Here is a 6168-nt window from a genome sequence, read left to right on the forward strand (position 1 = left end):
TCATCCGAGGTGTGAAGTTGCATTGATTTCATCTCGACATTCTTAGGACTCACCTTGAATATTAACAAATACAAAGTAAGAAGACATGCTCTCCTGGAATAAAAGGGCAATGATGGTGGAAAAAAAAGAGGACCGAAAAAGAATATCCAGTGTTTGCACTCGATGAACATTGACTGGTTGTTCTGTTAAGTAGGATACATTGAGGTCCACTACTGTTTTCTCATCATTTGTGGACTCCATATGCAAACCAAGAGTGAGGTCCAAAATGTGTAATTAGATAGGCGAATGAAAATGATTTGAGATCATCACTTTTTAGGAGTTTAGATATATACAAATGGTGTCAAATATACTTACAAGAAGTTGGAGAAGGAAAATTTTAAGCCCTCCAAATGACTTGCATTGTTAATCTAAGTGTAGGGATCCTGCGCATAGTGTTGTTTGCGTAGAGAAAGTAAATAATGGTTTCTTAATAAGCTATAAAAAACCTAATGCATTTCACAACATCTCTTGCCCAAAACAAAAACATGTGCACCTTGATAATAGTTGGAACAGCTAGAAGCTCGAAATTATGTATTGTAGTTTCAACAAGGAATCCAAAGCTCCAAACCTGAAGCAAGAGTTAGGTTTTAAAAGTGCAAGTAGACATGCCAGTATTAACATTTACATCTAGAAAATTAGACATGCCAAGAGTTAGGTTTAAAAGTGCAAGTAGACATGCCAGTTATTAACATTTACATCTAGAAAATTAGATATGCCAAGAGTTAGGTTCTAACAGTTGCTTAAGTGAAGTTGGAGATAGCGGCACCTGAAAAAAAAAATCTGAAGGAAAAATTCATGCCAATAGTAGAACCCACGTCTAGAAAACATAGCAGCAATGATCTTTAGTAGATGTTTTATCAAAAATTGCATAGTGCTTACTTTTGTTACCTTTGAACCACAGGGTTGAGAAAATCTATTAGATGACAAAGTAGTAAAGTTTTGGAACAGAGGAACCACTTTCAATTTGCAAGTATTTTGTTATCAAAACAACAAAAAGTAGAATTAATAATCGTAGAATGGTTCAGATGTTAGACGTTGACAAGACCAAAAATTGAAAAAACGAAACAAGAACATAAATAATTTATTGTATTAAGAATTCCAGAAATTAGGATTTGTTCAAGTTCAAAGTTTTTCTTTTCAGTTACGTTTCACACACAAAGAGTGCCCAAATGCAGAATGGTACAGAGTACAGATTACAATCAATTTACTGAAAAAATATAAAATTTAATCATAAATATTGTGACAATTAATTTATGAAATTAGTAAATTTGGATTTGAATGTCAGATACAAGGTATTATGTTCAAGTTGACTAACAAATATTATAAGAAAAATTTTAAAAATTACCTGCACAAACCTCCACTGGTAGATTCTTGTTGATGATCATCTAGCAAGTTCAAATGAGATAATGACTTCGATCACTGAAAAATTAAGGCAGAAGCTCAAAAAATTTTCTATTAGATAAGAATCTAGATAATAATAGTGAGTTGTAATTAAGAAAATGACAAACCTTGGTTAATCAGATGATTCATCGCTTTATTCCTCCTTTGAATTGAAGATCAATTTGCTATCTATACGAACCTTGGGAATTGAGCAATCTTTGAGCAATATCTTTTTTTACCCTTGCTCCACTGTTTTGTTAGCATGGACAATCTTCAACCCATAAAGACAGAAGCGAGGATGGCAGACTTTGCAAGGATTTGAGTTTTGGGCATCCAGAATTTCCAATTTTCAAGGTTGCCTAGGGTGGAATGGATTTGAGCTTTGAGCAATCCTGAATGACCAATCTTCTAAGAGAGGTAAGGTGGTGAGATTTGGAATTGATTCGATCCTTGGGCAATTCCGAATGCCGAATTCTGTAAGAGATTTGAGGCTGCTGTGAGATTTGGAATTGATTCGATCCTTGGGCAATTCGAATGACGAAATCTGTAAGAGGTGAGGCTGCTGAGATTTAGAATTGATCGATCCTTGGACATCCATTATGCTCAATGCGTAAGAGAGGTGAGTCTTCCTTGTCCTCTTGTAAAATGGATGTTGCATCTCCACCTAATTTGAGTCTAATTAAGCTTGTGGGAACACCTTCTCTAACCAACAATTAGGACATCGTTCTATCTAAGAGAGTCGACACAAGAAAGATTTTGTAGACCTAGAGGTATGGATTCAAGATTTTCACAATCAACTAAATAACACTCTTAAGACAGTGCTTCCTTCGAAGGACCCATCGATTGATTTAGCTCTCTACAACCTTCAATGCGGAGGAATGTAAGAGCCTTAGGTAATACTGACATCTTGATAACGTTTTGAGCTCATAGCAGTAAAAATATATATCTCTTGGAGTGTATCAGGCAACTGACGTGGTGATGTGCATGTGAGAGAATGGCACCCATCATTCTTAATTCCTCGAGAAAGGAAGTACTTAAATCATCAAAATTTCAGTTTCTACAATTATATATCCGAAGCGCTTTAGAGATGAAGGTAGCATGCTACAATCAATGGATCTAGAGAATTACATTCCCAATAATCAATGTTTTCAGGTTCTTTAGCTTCAATCCTATAGGTAAGGATACTAGAGTTTGGCATTCGTGCAACCAAAGATCACTTAGATTGGGAAGAAAATTGGTGTTTTCAAAGAAAACAAAATCATTTTTACAATTCCATAATTCTAACTTTTTAAGGAAGGTGAGACCATGCATACCTCCCAGTGTTGATGACCTCTCAATATTAGGCAAATTTTGCCATGAATCCAAGATCTCATCACTGCCGGAATTGCTAAAGTTTCACTCTTTGGGATCCTTGCTTTAATTTACTTTAACCTCTGAAATATTTGAAGTCCCTGGAGAATATTTCAGCTTCAAAATTAATTGAACTGCCATGCACACCACTCCCTTACACATAATCAATACTACTTCGCATTCTTTGGCAAACTTGAGACTGATACCACCAACTTTGAACATCCTGAATAATAAATCTTTCCAATGAAGGAAGATGATCAGGAAATTCTCCAGTAAGTTTGGGACATTCTTCAATGCAAAGTTCACGGAGCTGAGCTAATCTTTCAACATCTTCTTTTCCTCTCCAAGTGTCCCAATGTTCCCATTCTCGCAAATTCTTAAAACGAAGAACCTCTAATGCTTCAAAGGCTTTGGAAATCTATTCTTTTTAGACTTGCCATTCCTTCGATGGTTAAGTCTTTAAGTGAGCTCAACATTTCAAGTGAAGGCAAGGATTGGCATTTTTCACAGTTTCTAATTTTAGGACCACCAAATTAGAGACTGATGCTGGATCTTTGAACCAAGACGGGAAACTTTTGACCACCATAGGCTTGATTGTGAGTTTGTTAAACTGCTGGAGGTTAGCTTGTCAATTACATGCATTTTCAATCCTGTGTCCGTGAGTCCTAAACAGTTGCTCTTCCCATTCTAGCAACAAGACTTTTAGATTGGTCTTATTGGTTAGTATTTGCCCCCCTATTTGCATTGGATCCGTCACATTCCCTAATTGGAAATGCAAAGCTCTCCTTGAAGAGACTTAAGCTCTTCAAATCTTCCAAATTCAAGCGATTCCTTCCCTACAATAAAGTTAGACAACACCGGAGATTTTCAACTCTTTCATCTTGAGGCATCTCTTTCAATGAATTTGACCACTTATATCAAGATGATATAAAATTGGTCAAATATCTCATGTTGAAAGGTAAATTCACAAGACGAGAACAACCTTTTAATAATAAAGTTTGCAAATTAAATATGGCTTGTTGACTCAGGCAAACTTTGATCTAGTGTAAGAAAAATTGAGATGCCTTAGTGTATCAAATCTCCAATTGAATCAGGTAAATGAGGTGATGTAACATCTTTCTAAGGATAATTCTCCAACTTTTTTAACTTTGGCACCAAATCAAAAATAACCGTAGCACTCATATAATGGTCACTATCACCGTATGATTAGGTCTCATGAATACCGGCAAGAATGTTCTTAGACTCTAGTTTTTCCAAGCCTTTAAATTTCTTTTTCCCATTGATAAAATCAGGAAGATAAGAAAAATAACGATCCTTTGAAAATTTTCTGGTAGCTCATATTGGCTTTCTCAGATCTGAGACTTATTTCTTAAAAACAGATTCAGCTAGATCATGGATAAGATCATGCATTACATAATAGAACTATGGCTACTCGATTTTGTTAAAAGTGATCTTGAACATAAATCATGAAAATACTCACCAGCCTTATCGAATGCTATCAGATTGTTGAACTATACCTTCTGCCATCCATAAAAGTACAAGTTCATTCTCCTTGAATTCGTAATCTTTAGGGAAAACTGCACAGTAGGCGAAACATCTTTTTAGATCGAAGGAAGATAATGAGAAACTTAGCCTTAGTGCTGGGAGATTTGATCACTTTCATTTGATGTACTCCATATTGCTGTTTAATATTTTTTCCCAGAATCCACGGTTTAGAATGGAGAAGACCACCGAGAGTCTTTGCTGCTAGAGGTAGGCCTCTGCTCTTTGATAAGTCCCTCACGAATCGAATGGTGAATTTCATGAGCCTCGGCCATGGAACCATCACCGAATGCCTGTTCTTGAAACAATTGCCAACAATGACATCAGTATTGGCTTTAAAGGATAAGTAACAAAGGATCTTGCTGCAGATGCAACATTTTCAAGGCGTGTGTGATGATCATGGTGCTTCCGGGTGCACCAGCCTGAAGGGAGCCTTGAGGATTTCCATTTGTCATAGTCGTCACTCCAGACATCATCTAAGACCAGTAGAATTTTTCTGATTTACTGTGTCCCGCAATTAAGTTGCACTTCATTTAAATGATTTGGAATAGAGGGTGAGGAGTCTATGGACTCAAGAATTGCCTTGAAATTGTCAGAACATCAAAGTGTTTGAAACAACAGACCCATGCCTTTTTATCAAACTAAAATCTTCCAGCACCTGCATGTGATTGTATATTTCCGAGCAATCGTTGTTTTACCGACCCTCCCCTGCCGACGATGGCTATCACTCGAAAGTTGGCACCACTTGGTTGAGCGCTTTTCACCCTGTCAAGTAGTTTGGCTTCATCTTCATCTCGCCATGAACAACGTTCAGGTGGGACGCTTGAAGTTTCCTCTGGTCTTTGCGGTGCAGCGACCGTTACTTGATGTCCCTCCAGAAACTACTTGCATTTCATGTTCAGCTGATCTTTTCTGCTGCAGTTGCTCCAAGCGGCAAGTGATGTCTTTGATCTTGGACCCCATGTGAAAGGGACTAGGGAAAGAAGCACGGAGGAAGCTCATAACCTTGCAAGGGCTCGGCTGGTGTTCTGCCTTCAGTTTGCATTGCAAAGCTTTGTAGGCAAACTCATCCAGTATGTCCTCCGCATCATAAGCCCAGTCTTGAAGATCGTCAAGCCACCTTTTCACAGCCGCATTATTATTCAATTTTTTTTCTTCTGCGTCGCTGAGTTGGTCTTGAACCGTCTCCAACATACGTTTCAGCTTGTCTAGCTCTGAATCTACCCCTCCAACAAGGTTCCGGGCAAAGACTCGCACTTCATTGGACCCCAAAATCTTAAACAACCCCTTAAAGAGTTCAGAGACCACAGACTCAATAACAAATTCCATGGTTTCGATTGTTGGAACAAGGAGAGAAGGATGAGAGAAAGCAAGAAAAACTGGTTAATTTTCTCTTAGAGTGATTAAAACCGAACTCAAAATACAAGAATAATTTCCTATTTAGTGGCGGGCACCACAAAAATTACTTTGATTATTGGATAAATAAATACCTTGCTTGAGCAGACAATATTTGCTTTATTCTTCAGCATTCTCAGATAAAGAATGGAGATTCTTTCATGATCATCAACTTTTGGTTGTGTGATTGTGAAGCCTTCTGGTTAATCAACTATGATGGCAATTAATATATAGTTTTATTCTTTCTCTTTGTCCTCAGCCATTTTGCTTTCTTTATCTTTAATCTTTCTTCATGATTTGCTTTACTGAATGGAGAAGTTTGGCTCGGAAAATGCATGATACTGCTAGACCAATCCCAAAGATTACATTATTTCTTCAACCATTTTTTTTTTTTTTTTTAAATATAGTGTAGATGATTACTTATCTCAAAGATTGAAAGCAAAGAACTCAACTTTACTTTAC

At 37.1% G+C, this 6168-nt stretch overlaps 1 long non-coding RNA gene across 1 annotated transcript; it reads right to left on the reverse strand.

Annotated features, from left to right (window-relative positions):
* Positions 1 to 526: 526 nt before the first annotated feature.
* LOC116120506 lies at positions 527 to 1609 on the reverse strand. Its single transcript, XR_004126564.1, has 3 exons — positions 1548 to 1609; positions 1385 to 1458; positions 527 to 607 (listed from the first exon to the last, which is right to left on the reverse strand). It is a non-coding gene; the product is annotated as an uncharacterized LOC116120506 (long non-coding RNA).
* Between the last annotated feature and the right edge of the window lie 4559 nt (positions 1610 to 6168).

This window comes from Pistacia vera, unplaced genomic scaffold (genome assembly GCF_008641045.1).
Source record: "Pistacia vera cultivar Batoury unplaced genomic scaffold, PisVer_v2 Contig94, whole genome shotgun sequence".
NCBI classification, from domain to species: domain Eukaryota; kingdom Viridiplantae; phylum Streptophyta; class Magnoliopsida; order Sapindales; family Anacardiaceae; genus Pistacia; species Pistacia vera.